General features: G+C 35.2%; 1 long non-coding RNA gene and 1 pseudogene across 1 annotated transcript; one reads left to right on the top strand and one right to left on the bottom strand.

Moving 5' to 3' along the window:
- Positions 1-3,169: 3,169 nt before the first annotated feature.
- On the top strand, positions 3,170-3,577 carry LOC123883725. Its single transcript, XR_006800417.1, has 2 exons — positions 3,170-3,203; positions 3,300-3,577. It is a non-coding gene; the product is annotated as an uncharacterized LOC123883725 (long non-coding RNA).
- A 1,980-nt stretch (positions 3,578-5,557) lies between these two features.
- LOC123883724 lies at positions 5,558-14,995 on the bottom strand (annotated as a pseudogene).
- Between the last annotated feature and the right edge of the window lie 1,501 nt (positions 14,996-16,496).

The raw sequence follows: 16,496 nt of genomic DNA, 5'->3' as shown, positions 1-16,496 counted from the left end.
CTGCCTGATGCATCACATTCCACTTCAAATGGTATTTCAAAATTGGGAAGTACTAGAACAGGAGGTGATGTCATAATTTGTTTCAGAACATTAAAAGCAATTGTAGCTTCTGACCCCCACACAAAGCTATCCTTCTTAGTCAATTCAGTCAAAGGTTTAGCTAGTTTTCCATAATTTCTGATGAACTTCCTATAGTACCCTGTCAAACCAAGGAAACCCCGTACTCCCTTGACATTTTTTGGTTCAGGCCACTCTAACATACATTTGATTTTTTCAGGGTCTACAGAAACTCCTTCTCCTGATATAATGTGTCCAAGATAATCTATCTGTTTACAGCCAAACTTACACTTAGCCTTATTTGCTACAAATTGGTTTGACAACAAAATAGAGAGGACTTGATGCAAATGTGTCTGGTGTTCTTTCACATTCTTACTATATATCAAAATGTCATCAAAAAATACCAGGACAAATTTTCTCAAAAAAGGTCTGAAGATGTCATTCATGGTGGATTGAAAAGTGGCTGGAGCGTTCATTAGTCCAAAAGGCATGACTAAATACTCATAGTGGCCGTTGTGTGTTCTAAAAGCTGTTTTGTGTATGTCATCATCATGTACTCTAATTTGGTGATAACCAGATTTAAGGTCTATTTTGGAAAAAATATTTGAACCATACAACTCATCAAGCAACTCATCTACAATGGGAATAGGGTACTTATCTGAAATTGTTGCTTTATTTAGAGCTCTATAATCCACACACATCCTCCAACTCTTGTCTTTCTTTTTCACCAGAATCACAGGGCTTGAATATTCACTCATACTTTGTCTGATCACACCAGCATTGAGTAACTCAGCTACTTGTCTTTCTATTTCCTCCTTTTGATGGTGAGGGTATCTATATGGCCTGACATTAATTGCTCCATGACCGGGAAACAATTTAATGTGATGCACTTGAGATCTTTCCGGAGGTAATTGAATTTCATCCTTGAAGACTTCATGAAATTGCTGCAGAATCTCTTCTAAATCAGAAGGTATTTCACTTGAACTTTCTTTCTCTGTTTGTTGCAGAGACCACCACATCTCAGCACCCATCTTACACTGTTTGTCTTCTAAGAAGGTATTTAAATAGCCTTCAGGTTTGCTACCCTGTCCTTGTAATTTCACCTCCTTTTTGTCCTGCCAAAACTGCATAGACAAGGTTCTCCAATCCATCACCACTTTGCCCAGAGTACTCAACCAAGCAACTCCCAGCACCATATCTAAACCTCCCAACTCTAGTACCAGCGCATCTACCACCACCTCCAAAGGTCCCAGTTGAATTTTGACTCCCTTACACATTCCCTTAGAAACAATTTTGTGACCGTCACCTAATTTGATAGATTTTTCTGCTATTGGAGAAACACTCAAACCTAACGCAGTAGAAATTTGAGGTGAGATGAAATTGTGGCTTGCTCCACTATCAATGAGTACTAACACATCCACATCTTCCACCTTCCCTTCAATCTTCATCGTGCGATAGCCATTCATGCTTCCCAGCACTCCAAGAGACTTACACTCTACCTCAACTTCTTCCTCCTCCTCAGACACCTCTTCCTCTAGAGAAATAATTTCTCCATCCTCATTCATCGTCTCGCCCTCACCCAGAATCAGAACTCGAAGAGCCTTCTCTGGACATTTATGCATCGTCGGATGCCACCGTTCTCCGCATTTGAAACAAAGACCCTTAGCACGCCTTTCTACGATTTCATTGTTTTGAAAACTCCGGATGCCCTTCCAAGGACCGCTTCGTCCTGTGGAAGCCATTGAAGAACTGGAATTTGAGTTAGATCCCGTCGATCCCAATTTCTGATTTAGGTTTGACAAACCCGAATTAGCGGGTCGGTTCGGGTTAGGCCCATATCTCCCTTTATTCATTGACCCGGCCCACTCATTTTTAATTCCACGATCTTGCACCCCCTTTTTACTCATACCCCTCCCTTCATCTTCATCAACTTCTTTCAATTCATCTTCGACGTCCTTCGCGATTCTCATCATCTGCATACGACTTAAAGGATTCAAGGTACGAACCCTCCGTCGAATTTGTGGTTTCAAACCACTCATAAAATACCCCAAATATTGTTCCTCAGGGAGTCGACCCACTTGAGACGATAACAACTCAAACGCCTCAACGTATTCCTCCACACTCCCACTCTGCTTCAGCGTTGCTAGCTCCTCAAATGGATTTTCCAGCCTACGGCCTCCATATCGTGCGATTAACGCCCTTTTTAATTTCTCCCAAGTCAGATCATCCTCTGTTTCACGCAAGAGATTGAACCAGTGAATGGTTGCTCCCTCCATGCTTAATCGCGCTAGCTTAACACGCATTTCATCCATAGTGTTCTGAACGTCAAAATAGATCTCAGCCCTCGTGATCCAAGCGACTGGATCTTCTCCGTCAAACACCGGTAACTTGACCTTCTTTCCAGACAAACGCGATTCCCCCTGTGATTGATCACCAACAGAGTTCACGCTTCCGCCGGAATTCACCTCTCTCAATGAACCAAACTGTTTGCTCAGTTCACTCAAGAACTTGCTCTGGTCAAGCATCTGTTGTGAGAATTTTTCGCCCTGATCGTTTAATTGCTTAGCGAATTTCTCAAGTGTAACTTGAACGTTCATCACTTGTTCTTCCAACACATCGATACAATCTCCCATTGTTGGCTTAGAACTCTTCTTTGGCATCTACGAATGGTTATAATGGTGAATAATTGATCCGGCAGGTCGGACCAATTGATAGATCTCTGTGTAATTTGATGAATGTAACAGTATGTAAGGAATGAAAATAGGAAATAAAGCTTTTATTAATAATATGGAAGGTTCGATACAAACTTGCAAATAGCATAAAAGAAGGAAACAAACTATCAGCAAATGCTAACAGCCCTGTAAGCACCAAGTGCCTCCTAAGTCACCAACAAAGTGACCCCACCCAAAATAACAGAATTCTAGGATAAAAATCATTATTCTCTGACTCCACTATATATAACCATCCATCACATGCTTTTCCTTCATTCCTGCGCCACGTCATCATTCACATTTACCTTGCTTTTCTTTCTTTGATATACTCTCCATACTCTTGGTTTGGGCCCTATTTCAAGGCCCACCTCATTCTGATCCACATTCCTATCAGCATGTAATAAAACAATTGTTATGACTTTCTCTCCCTTCGAGGTATTTAATTTTTACATACTCTTGTTCATGTGTTGTCTCTGCTACAAGTTTATATGTTACTATTTTTACTCTATTCTATCTTTTGGTTTATTGCAGATTCAGAAAGGAGTTACAAATTTTCTGAAAATATGTGTTTACTTTATTCTATCTTCTGGCATGACGTGTGTTGGGACGGAGCTTGTTAAAGATGCTGCCAAAATTCCTAAAGGTAATACCGTGAACCATCAAACGGTATGTGAAATTAAAGTTTTTTTCCTTTATCTGTCATTTAATTAGTTTTATATCTCTTCTCTTAGCAATTGGGAGAAATTGTTTTTTTGCTTATGTATTGAGTTACTAAAACAGAAAGATGATGATATGATAAGTGAAGAACAGGGTAACAGAAAGTTCTTGCTCATAAGAGGCAGCAATAAAGTCAAACAACTTTCAAGGGATCTAAAGTCATTTGATAGGAAGGTACCATTCAATAATGAAGGTGGTTTTATTACCCTTTATCATAACAAAAGTTCATTCTCTTACATTCAAGTGCAATGGGTAGGAACCAAATTGTATTGTTATTGATTAAAAATTAACTTGTTGAATGACTTAACTTTTTGTGCAGGTAAGTGCAGTCATGGTATCAAGAATGTATATCATGGAGCATGTGGATTACAGCCTCTAGAACGATCAATACATATATTTATAGGAGATTTATTTATAATACCGACTATAGACACACAAAAAAAATTAGTTAAGCATAAAGTGCTTAATATTATGCTAAGTTAGTCTAGGTATGGATTTAATGTAATATGATAGATTCTTTTTATGTATCATAATTTTATATTTATGATATTTATATTATGTTCATATTGTTGTGTGCATTTTAATTGTTTGGTGTGTATGAAATAGTTTGAGATATTAAATTCGAATCCAAAAATTGCTTTCCTGATATTGTAAATCAATAATAATAATAATTAACAAAAAAATATTAGAGACTGAAATAGAGACCGAATTTTCCACACAGCGTCACTAAATCGGTCGCAATCAGCAGAGAAATTATTTTCAAATCGGTCGCAATGAGCAGAGAAATTATTTTCAAATTGGTCACTACATTGGTCGCTCTAATCAGTCACTAAATCAGTCGCTAGAGCGTCGGACAATTCGTTGCAACCGTTGTCGCAAACTTAGTCTCTAAGCCAGTCTCTGATTTCGGTCACTATTTCGGTCTCCAACATGGGTCGCTAATACGGTGGCTACAAAATCGGTCGTTGTGTGGTCACAACTGATCAGCGACCAGGGTCGTTGATGCTGATTTTAGATGGTCGCTAATTCGGTCGCTAATGAATTTAAAGACCGATTTTGATGTAAATCGGTCGCTAAAGGCGATTTTTCTAGTAGTGAGGCCGAATACCGAGCTATGGCTCTCACCACATGTGAGCTTATTTGGTTGAAACAACATCTTGACGAATTAAAATTTTGCAAGATTGAGTCAATGAGTCTCATTTGTGATAACCAGGCAACCTTACATATTGCATCTAATCCAGTCTTTCATGAGCGGACAAAACACATAGAGATTGATCGTCACTATCCGTGAGAAGATTCTTTCTGGGCAGATCGTTACATCTTTTGTGAACTCTAATGATCAATTGGCTGATATTTTCACCAAGTCTCTCAGAGGTCCGCGAATATCTTATATATGTACCAAGCTTGATGCATATGATATATATGCACCAGCTTCAGAGGTCCGCAAATATCTTATATATGTACCAAGCTTGATGCAATGATAAATATGCACCAGCTTGAGGGGGAGTGTTGAGATATTGCCATGATTTAGTTTCCTTTATTACTATTATGTGATATTTTGTTTACATCTTTATGTTGTTAGCACTTATTATTATCCCTATAATTTGGGGATCTTGATTGTATACTTTTGATTATAAATACAACAGGCTGAGGGCTTAGTCCTTCAAGCAATTCAACCATTTCATTCAAGAGAAACATAACCGGAACCACAATCTCGACCATGCAGAGGAAATACTTTGAGATGTTGTGAATTTTTTCAAAAAACCTGATTAGCCAAGGAACCATGAACTGGTGGAGTAGCAAAAAACTTCATCTCAGGGCAAAGATTATATCGACCAAGTTTGCAATGGTCACAATGCCAACAACTGATCCCAGGCTCGATCGCCACACGGGCACCAGGCACCAAACTCTGTACCTGACTACCGACTTCGTCTATGATCCCAGCACACTCATGACCAATAACCATCAGTTCTTTAACTATAAAATCGGCACATCTCATTGTCTGAAAGTAATAAAATACTACATAGATAAGTGCAGGAGATAACATCTTGAATGAAAATTACAGAATACAGATTATGTAGGAAATCACTTCCAGATTAAGATCATCAAACTCACCGAATCTAAATGTATATTTTATTTATTTTTAAATATCGAAAATCGGATGTAACAGTAACAATATCAACCTTGAGGTAGTGAACATCACTCCCACATATTCCAACCGCTTTCACTCTAATTCTGATATCATCGGGTCCTTCAAACATACAAAACGAAGTAAGCTAATGATTTAACATAAATATTACATTTGGATTCTCTGCAGTTGATTAATGACAATTTTGGCACAATCAACCCAAACCGTACTCAGTGTCAGTGTTGTTAAATACGGGCAATGGCACCACCATAGCGTGACAGATTTTTGGTCAATCGCTATAGGCGACGTCGATGTGTTTGGCAGATTTTGGCCTTCGGTAATCTGCCGTAGTCAAAATTTCCCACAGTTCAAGTTTTAATTTGAGTTTAATGGATATGCTCTGTCAGTGTAAATTAATTTTACACTGGCATCCGATAGGAATCAACTATTTCTCCACGTCATACCATTAAAGTGGGATGTAGTGAAGTGATTTGACAGAATACATGGTTGCTATTGGATCATAGTGCGTATCCTCTTTCCTCTTTGAATCTAATATATTAATTGATCCAAATTCCCAAGTTATGAATTGCTTGACTGTGTAAACATCATTATTTTTTATCAACTAAAGAGAATCCAAATCCCAAATTTTTAACAACGAACTTTTGATTGAAAATACCTGAATGTTTGTTGAAACTTTAACAATATCATCTGCACCGAGACTTTTTGCAACAGATAAACGATGGTCGTCCACATCCACAACGACAATCCTAGGTGCACCAAAAGCGCGAGCTGAAAGCATTGTAACAAGTCTGATAGGTCCTGCTCCCATAATCACCACATTTGTTTCTGGTCCGATATTAGCTCACCTACACGCATGAACGCTGACACTTAATGGTTCACACATTGCCCCTTCCTCCAAACTCACATTTATCTGGAAACATAGGTCTGCTGGATGTACTATCTGGAAACAGAAATTCTAACTCAAACATGGTTTTATTTGATTTAACCGTAGACAAATATTGTTAGATAATGTATGTGATATGCATATATACAAGTACTGGCATATGAGACCGGTGTTCAACATTATCATTTGAGTAATGTGGATAAGTGTTATGACAACGTGGTACTTAAAGAGCTCCGAAAAGGGTATCTATAGGCTGAATTAGGGTTCACTGCAGAATATATGGATTGCATAAAACGATCAATTCACCAGAAGACATTATAAGAACAATTGAATAATCAATTGTAGGGTATAACTTAATTTCAAAATATATTCTTCCACTGACTATACATTTATATATAGAACAATTGTAGAATCAAGTGCTAAGATGAACAATGCTACTATTGGTTGATGTGAGTCATTCATTATGCTGAATTTTTTATTTTAACAATATTTGTAAAGTTCTTTTAATATTCTGCAGATAAAGATAATCCTGTTTTGCATCCTGATGATACCTTACTTGAATGCGAGTTTTAACTTCATACTGTCATCGTTCCTCGACAATTCTTATATTTAGAAATGAAAAATAAACTTCCATTTGGACAAAGATCAATGGTTTTAATTGCGGTCAGAAACCGCAATTGCAATATAAAGTTTTTGCGGTGTCCGGAACCACAAACCATGCATAGGAAATACTTTGAGAAGTTGCGAATTTCTTCAACAAACCTGATTAGCCAAGGAACCATGAACTGGTGGAGTAGCAAAAAACTTCATCTCAGTGCAAAGATTATATCAACCAAGTTTGCAATGGCCACATCGCCACACGATCACCAGGCACCAAAGTCTGTACCTGACTACCGACTTCTTCTATGATCCCAGCACACTCGTGACCAATAACCATCGGATCTTTAACTATAAAATCTGCACATCTCATTGTCTGAAAGTAATACAAATAATCCAATAAAAATTGAAACTGTTTACTAGACAGAACATCGTAAGTGCAGGAAATAACAGAATACAGATTATGTTGGAAATTGAAATCGGATTTATATTTTTTTGTCGAATATTGAAATCAGATGTAACAGTAACAATATCTACCTTGAGGTAGTAAACATCACTCCCACAGATTCCAACAGCTTTCATTCTAATTCTGACATCATGTGGTCCTTCAAACATAAAAAATGGGAGAGGATTGTCTCCCGTGGATATCTCACTGGAGAAAATCCAGTGTTGATATCCACCCTTCATTTTTTTTTGTCATGCTCAATCACTTTTAAAAAAATAAAATCAATGGTGTAGATTTAATGGGAGAGTAATGTCAATGGAGACAATCCTCTCCCATAAAAAATGAAGTAAGCCAATGATTTAACATAAATATTACATTTGGATTCTCTGCAGTCGATTAATGACGAAGTTGGCACAATCAATCCAAACCGTACTCAGAATCAGTGTTGTTAAATACGGGCGATAGCACCACCGTAGCATGACATATTTTTGGTCAACCACTATAGGCGACGTTGGTGTGTTTGGCAGATTTCTGCCCTTCGGCAATCTGCCGTCGATGAAATTTCTCACAATTCAAGTTTCAATTTGAGTTTAATGGATATGCTTTGTCAGTATAGGAATCAATCATTTATCCACGTCATACCATTAAAGTGGGATTTAGTGGGGTGATTTGGCGGAATACATGATTGCTATTGGATGACAGTGTACAATAATTTTACACCGTGAGTGTGTATCCTATTTTCTCTTTGAATTTTGAATCCGATATATTAATTGATCAAATTTATGAATTGCTTGACTGTGTAAATATCATTATTTTTTTATCAACTAAAGAGAATCCAAATCCCAAATTTTTTAAAGATGAACTTAATCCGAAAACCATTCCCAAATTTCGAATCCAATTTATTAATTAATCCAAAGTTCAGAATTACTTGACTGTGTAAACTTGATTAATTTTTCAACTACAGAAAATACAAATCCCAAATTTTTAAGAATGAACTTAATCCAAACCATGCTATAGAATGTTGAATCATATATTTTAATCAATACAATAAGAACAATAATAATAGTAATAGAATGAAATTTATATGGGAAAATTAAGAAGAATACCAATAGAAGGAAGATTGAAAGGTTGAATCTTGAGAGTGTTTAAACCAACAAGCCAAGCAGCCATGTTCTGTTGATAAACATGATCATCATCAAGTGACATTCCACCTTTACCCATTTTTCTTAATCACTCAAACTCTTCTCCAACCTCTAACTTAGAAGCTTGATATTAGAGAAGTGAGGTTTTTGCACAAACTAGCTTTCATATTCAGGGACTAGGGTCATTAAGTTCATCCAACATTTCCAACGTATGTAACATTTGGGACAAGGGTCATTAAGTTCATAATGCAAAATCAATTCTAAAGCCACCATCCTATTTTTCTATTATGAATAAAGAATTCATAATGCATTTTTTCTCAAAGGTCATTGAGGCATCCAACCCTTACAAAACTTTTCCATTAATTGCAGTTGCATAATTGAATTTAAGAACTAAGGGTCATCAAAGCAGAATCTGTACCCATTCATGCATTATTATTGATGAAAATTCAGAATATTTTTTAATAGAAAAGCGGAAACCTATATAGACAATTGCTTGAGTAGCAATTAAGGCAACAACTAGCTTTCACATTCAAGAACTGGGGTCATTAAGAATATGTCTCCATTCATGCATCGCTATGAATAAAAAAAAATTTAATAGAAAAGTGGACACCAATTGTAGCAATTAAGGCAACAACTAGCTTTCATATTCAGGGACTAGGGTCATTAAGAATATATATCCATTCATGCATCACTATGAATAAAAATTCATAGTTTATTTTAATAGAAAAGCGGACACCGATCGAGACAATTGCTTGAGTAGCAATTAAGGCAACAACTAGCTTTCATAGTCAGGGACTAGGGTCATTAAGTTCATCCAACATTTCGAACGTATATAACATTTGGGACAAGGGTCATTAAGTTCATAATGCAAAATCAATTCTAAAGCCACCATCCTATTTTTTCATTATGAATTGAATAAAGAATTCATAATGGATTTTTCTAAAAGGTCATTTAGGCATCCAACCCTTACAAAACTTTTCCATTAATCGCAGTTGCATAATTGAATTTAGGGACTAAGGATCATCAAAACAGAATATATACCCATTCATGCATTACTATGAATAAAAATTCATAATTTTTTTAATAGAAAAACGGGCACCGATAGAGACAATTGCTTGAGTAGCAATTAAGGCAACAACTAGCTTTCACATTCAGGGACTAGGGTCATTAAGTAATTTATCCAACATTTTTTAGGCATCAAGACATCCAATCCATTAAAAAATTTGAAATTTCACTTTTTATTGATGCAGAAATTTGAAAGTATTTGAATAATCAAGAATGAAAAAATCGAATACCCGTCATTGATCATTTCCAATAGGTATTGATTATAAACCAATAGGCAGAAGATTGAAAGTTTTTGGGACAAAACACGTTTCTTGAATTAAAGTTTCCTGTTTTCAAGCAGAAGATTGAATGCTCTTCCAATTTAACAAAATTGTGTCCACAATCATACCACAACCACAATTGCACCGGCACCTGTCACATTTTTCTGTAGTACAAAGGTTTGCAACATAACCGCAACCTTGAACGTAACCATGCAAAGGAAATACTTTGAGAAGTTGTGAATTTTTCAACAAACCTGATTAGCCAAGGAACCATGAACTGGTGGAGTAGCAAAAAACTTCATCTCAGGGCAAAGATTATATCGACCAAGTTTGCAATGGTCACAAGGCCAACAGCTGATCCCAGGCTCGATCGCCACACGGTCACCAGGCACCAAAGTCTGTATCTGACTACCGACTTCTTCTATGATCCCAGCACACTAGTAACCAATAACCATCGGTTCTTTAACTATAAAATCTGCAATCTCATTGTCTTAAAGTAATACAAATAATCCAATAAAAATTCAAACTGTTTACTAGACAGAACATGGATAAGTGCAGGAAATAACAGAATACAGATTATGTTGGAAATTGAAATCGGATTTATATTTTTTTGTCGAATATTGAAATCGGATGTAACGGTAACAATATCTACCTTGAGGTAGTGAACATCACTCCCATATATTCCAACAGCTATCATTCTAATTCTGACATCATGGGGTCCTTCAAACATAAAAAATTAAGTAATCCAATGATTTAACATAAATATTACATTTGGATTCTTTGCAGTCGATTAATGACGAAGTTGGCACAATCAATGTACTTGGAGTCAGTGTTGTTGAATACGGCCGATGGCACCACCGTAGCGTGACAGATTTTTGGACAACCGCTATAAATGACGTTGCCACTTTGGTGTGGTTGGCAGATTTTTGGCCTTCGGCAATCTGCCGCTGATGAAAATTCCCACAGTTCAACTTTCAATTTGAGTTTATTGGATATGTTTTGTCAGTGTAAATTAATGTTACACTGACATCCAATAAGAATTAACCAGTTCTCCACGTCATACCATTAAAATGGGATGTAGTGTGGTAATTTGGTAGAATACATGGTTGCTATTAGAATCTTGAACATGTATACCATACCACTAGTGACAGTTACACAATTACGATCATAAAAAGACAACCGACACCATCCACATTTTGAGTAAAATTTCATATTAAAATTGCTTTGCTTTGAAAGCTACCATCGAACTTTTCCATTATGAATAAAGAATTCATAATGCATTTTCCAGAAAGGTCATTGAGGCATCCATACCCTGCAAAACTTATGTAACATTTGGGACAAGGGTCATTAAGTCCATAATGCAAAATCACTTCTAAAGCCACCATCGAACTTTTCCATTATGAATAAAGAATTCATAATGCATTTTCCTCAATGGTCATTGAGGCATCCATCCCTTACAAAACTTATGTAACATTTGGGACAAGGGTCATTAAGTCAATAATGCAAAATCAATTCTAAAGCCACCATCCAACTTTTCTATTATGAATAAAGAAATCATAATGCATTTTCCTCAATGGTCATTGAGGCATCCATCCCTTACAAAACTTATGTAACATTTGGGACAAGGGTCATTAAGTCAATAATGCAAAATCACTTCTAAATCCACCATCCAACTTTTCTATTATGAATAAAGAATTCATAATGCATTTTCCTCAACGGTCATTGAGGCATCCATCCCTTACAAAACTTATGTATCATTTGGGACAAGGGTCATTAAGTTCATAATGCAAAATCACTTCTAAAGCCATCATCAATAAAGAATTCATAATGAATTCATAATGCATTTTCCTCAAAGGTCGTTGAGGCATCCATCTCTTACAAAACTTATTTAACATTAGGGACAAGGGTCATTAAGTTCATAATGCAAAATCACTTCTAATTGCAATTGCAAAATTGAATATAGGGACTAAGGGTCATCAAAGCAGAATATATATATCCATTCATGCATCACTATGAATAAAAATTCATAATTTTTTTTAATACAAAAGCAGACACCGATCGAGACAATTGATTGAGTAGCAATTAAGGCAACAACTAGCTTTCACATTCAGCACATTCAGGGACTAGGGTCATTAAGAATATATATCCATTCATGCATCACTATGAATAATTCATAATTTTTTTTAATACAAAAGCAGACACCGATTGAGACAATTGCTTGAGTAGTAATTAAGGCAACAACTAGCTTTCAAATTCAGGGACTAGGGTCATTAAGAATATATATCCATTCATGCATCACTATGAATTAAAATTCATAATTTTTTTAATACAAAAGCAGACGCCGATCGACACCATTGCTTGAGTAGCAATTAAGGCAACAACTAGCTTTCACATTCAGGGACTAGGGTCATTAAGAATATATATCGATTCATGCATCACTATGAATAAAAATTCATAATTTTTTTTAATAGAAAAGCGGACACCAATCGAGACAATTGCTTGAGTAGCAATTTAGGCAACAACTAGCTTTCATACGAGGGACTAGGGTCATTAAGAATATATATCCATTCATGCATCTCTATGAATAAAAATTTATAATTTTTTTTAATAGAAAAGCAGACACCGATCGAGACAATTGCTTGAGTAGCAATTAAGACAACAACTAGCTTTCACATTCAGGGACTAGGGCATTAAGAATATGTCTCCATTCATGCATCACTATGAATAAAAATTCATAATATTTTTTAATAGAAAAGCGGACACCAATCTAGACAATTGCTTGAGTAGCAATTAAGGCAACAACTAGCTTTCATATTCAGGGACTAGGGTCATTAAGAATATATATCCTTTCATGCGTCACTATGAATAAAAATTCATAATCTTTTTTAATAGAAAAGCGGACACCGATCAAGACAATTGCTTGAGTAGCAATTAAGGCAACAACTAGCTATCATATTCAGGGACTAGGGTCATTAAGTTCTTCCAACATTTCCAATTGGTATATAACATTTGGGACAAGGGTCATTAAGTTGATAATGCAAAATCAATTCTAAAGCCACCATCCTATTTTTCCATTATGAATAAGGAATTCATAATGCATTTTTCTCAAAGGTCATTGAGGCATCCAACCCTTACAAAACTTTTCTATTAATCACAGTTGCATAATTGAATTTAGGGACTAAGGGTCATCAAAGCAGAATATATATACATTCATGCATCACTATGAATAAAAATTCACAATTTTTTTAATACAAAAGCAGACACCGATCTAGACAATTGCTTGAGTAGAAATGATGGTGGAAACTCGACTTAAGTAGTTTGGACATGTGGAGAGAAGACCTACAGATTTTGTAGTAAGGAGAGTAGATCATATAGGGGATAGTTAAATTGCTAGAGGCGAAGCAAGACCTGGAAAAACAATAAGGGAAACTATTAAGAAGAACCTTGAGATTAATTAGTTTGATAGAAATATATATAACCAAACATTATGGTGTTGTTCCATCCAGGTAGCCGACCCTACTTAGCGGGATAAGGCTTGATTGTGGTTATTGTAAAAGTGACATACGCATGAAGCAAGCAATGCACCCTACAAGGATTTTGGGAGAGTATAAGTAACTAGTGCAAAATGACCGTGCCCAGCATTCCAAACAAATACTAAGGAGTCTTAATTTATGTAAATATTTTAAAGAGGTCTATAATATAGTCACATTATATACATTTTGTCAGTATATAACATTTTATTTAATTTTGGTTTAAATATGATATGATGTTAGTCCCTGCTAATATAACACTTTAGTTTTAGTCCCTGTAAGTATCTTTGGTACATACTTTTGGACGAAGTCTGATTACCTTGCAGCAGCTGGTGTGAGTGGCACAGTCATTTCGGAATGTCCCATTCCAACTAGACAAACTTTGCCACCTGGTTGAGTAGCATTCAATGCTGTAGTAATGGTTTTGTTAAAACCAGCACAATCAAAGGTAACATCTACACCAGCTCCCATAACATTATGAATCTGCTTAACTTCTTCAGCTACATCCTGTAAAGAAGTGTATTTGAAATTTAGTTAAACCAGTATTTACTCACTTGGGTCTGTCTAGATATATGTTTTATTTCATAAGATATCAGCATTGAGATAGATATAGCTATGACACTAACACGGAAATGTCGACACCGGTAATAATTTGGAATAATTGAATGTAAATTATGTAATTATATGTGTCAGTGTCGGGTTGTGTTCACACTATTTAGAAGGTAATATCAAGTTAAGGGAGACATTATAGATGCATGAGAAAATCGAAAACCCATCATTGATCATTTCCAATAGGTATTGATTATAAACCAATAAGCAGAGGATTGAAATTTTTTGGGCCAGAAAACGTTTCTTGAATTAAAGTTTCCTGTTTTCAAGGAGAAGATTGAATTTTCTTGAATTATCCCAAAACTGTCTTTTTGCACGATTAAGGTTTTTTTTTTAGTTTTTCTGAAGCAGAAGATTGAATGTTCTTGAATGATCAAAAATGAAAAAAAATGGGTAAAGTTATATCTTTTATCAAATTGAATGGATTTTGATTTAGGGTTTATACCCTAATTTTCATAAAAAAAGAAAAGAAAAAAGGGTTTTGAATTTATGAAGCAGAAGATTGAAAATGAATATTGTTGTGTTAACGAAGAATCAAAATGCAAATATATGGAAAGAAAGTTGAAAAAATTACCATAGCAAACAATCGAGCATAAAATAGAAAACCCTAGCAACAACGAATCTAAGGGCTGCGATTAAGGCGTTCTCTTCTTTCTCCCTTTTCCTATCAGCGCCTCATCCAGACTGTTCCTCTTCCTCTCAGCCGTTGCCACCGCCGTGGCTCCTCTCATCACCGCCGTGGCTCCTCTCATCACCGCCGTGGCTCCTCTCAGGAATGCAAAAAAATAGAAAATTGAGTGATGTGAACAAAATTAAAAGGGATTCAAAACGAAGAGAACGTTAACACAGTTTCTCTCTTTCTATTTCTTTTTTTCAATTAAATTTTAACATTTTAATCTCAGCCCTTAGATTCATTGTAGCCATGTGTCACACATCTATATATATTGAAAAGTTGTAAACAAAGCCGCACTCATAAATTATTTGCGTAAAAAAAAATTAGTTTTGTCCCTATATGTGCATATTTTAGTCTTTTTTTAGAAAAAATTCTTAGGCTTAAAAATATATTTTTGGTTTTATAAAATTATAAAAAAAAATAAAAATTGAACACATTTTTTCGTTTTTTGAACCTATAATAAAAAATGTGGCAAATTATTCACAAATTGCAGCTCAACTAACAGAAATGTTGAAATTGCTAATGTTAGACATCATGAACGGAGTTCCAACTTTTTTTAAGGTTAAAAGCTACTTCTTTTCCTATTTTTCTTCATTAATATTAAGTCACTTTTTTTTTAATAAGAGCGTCATGTAAAATAATTTGGTCCAAATGATGTCGGTGTGGTCAAACGATGTCAGTGTGTGAGTTTTCAATGGCTTATCATTTTGTCTATCTACCAAAACAAATGTGACAAGTTTAAGCCACTACTGTTTTTTGAGCAATGTGTATCTTCGAATGATTTTTTGCACTCATGTTTAGAACATTGTAAAAAGTTAATCTGAAAAGGAAACAACTCAAAATTTGAATTTTCAATCCAGAGTTTTGTAACTTTTTATCTTTATCTTTTAACATTTTTAAAAAAATCATATATGATTCTTCACATTTTAAAAAATTCTAAAGTTTCGTAAATAAACTTTTTATAGTATTTTAAAAATGTCCGAAAAAAATTATTCAAAACTTTCAAAGTTTAGAGATGATTAAATAATGTTTAAAATTTTGAAAAATAACAGGGACTAAAACTTGATGATAAAATTTTTGTATGACCAAACTTGATGATAAAATCATAAGAAATACTAGTAGTTTAAAGACTAAATTACAAAGAATTTTAATTTGGGGACTTATTTGAAAATCTCAAATAATTCAGGAACTAGAGATTAATTAAGCCAACTATGAATGAAAAATATAATATTTTATAGTTTTTTTTAAGGATTATATAATATTTTATAGTTTTATAGTTAATCATAGCAATTATGTGAAATGTAACTGTTCTGGTGAACACTCAAAGGGGGTTGTATTATTGATAATATATGAATGATATTACATGAACTTATCAAATATGGACTGATAAAAAATACCATGATTCTTTACAATGAAAATACAGAGCTATTTATAGGTTACAATTTCCTTCTTCCACAAGTTTGATCTCATGGAGTTTCGGCCTCCACCGCCTTCTCCGGCGAACCAGCGCAAGAATAGGGGTGGTTATTCCTTCCTTCGTCCCCAAGCCATGGAGGAGATAGAGAATGATGATTTCTTGCCCGCGAAGCTAGGTAATTGACCTTCTGAAAGAAGAAGATATTTTGGGCGTGATTCCTAGTTCAAAGATATTTGGCGCC

Source organism: Trifolium pratense, linkage group LG5 (genome assembly GCF_020283565.1).
Source record: "Trifolium pratense cultivar HEN17-A07 linkage group LG5, ARS_RC_1.1, whole genome shotgun sequence".
Lineage (NCBI taxonomy): Eukaryota > Viridiplantae > Streptophyta > Magnoliopsida > Fabales > Fabaceae > Trifolium > Trifolium pratense.
The sequence above is the reverse complement of the archived record's forward strand: the minus strand, read 5'-3'. Positions and strand labels throughout refer to the sequence as shown.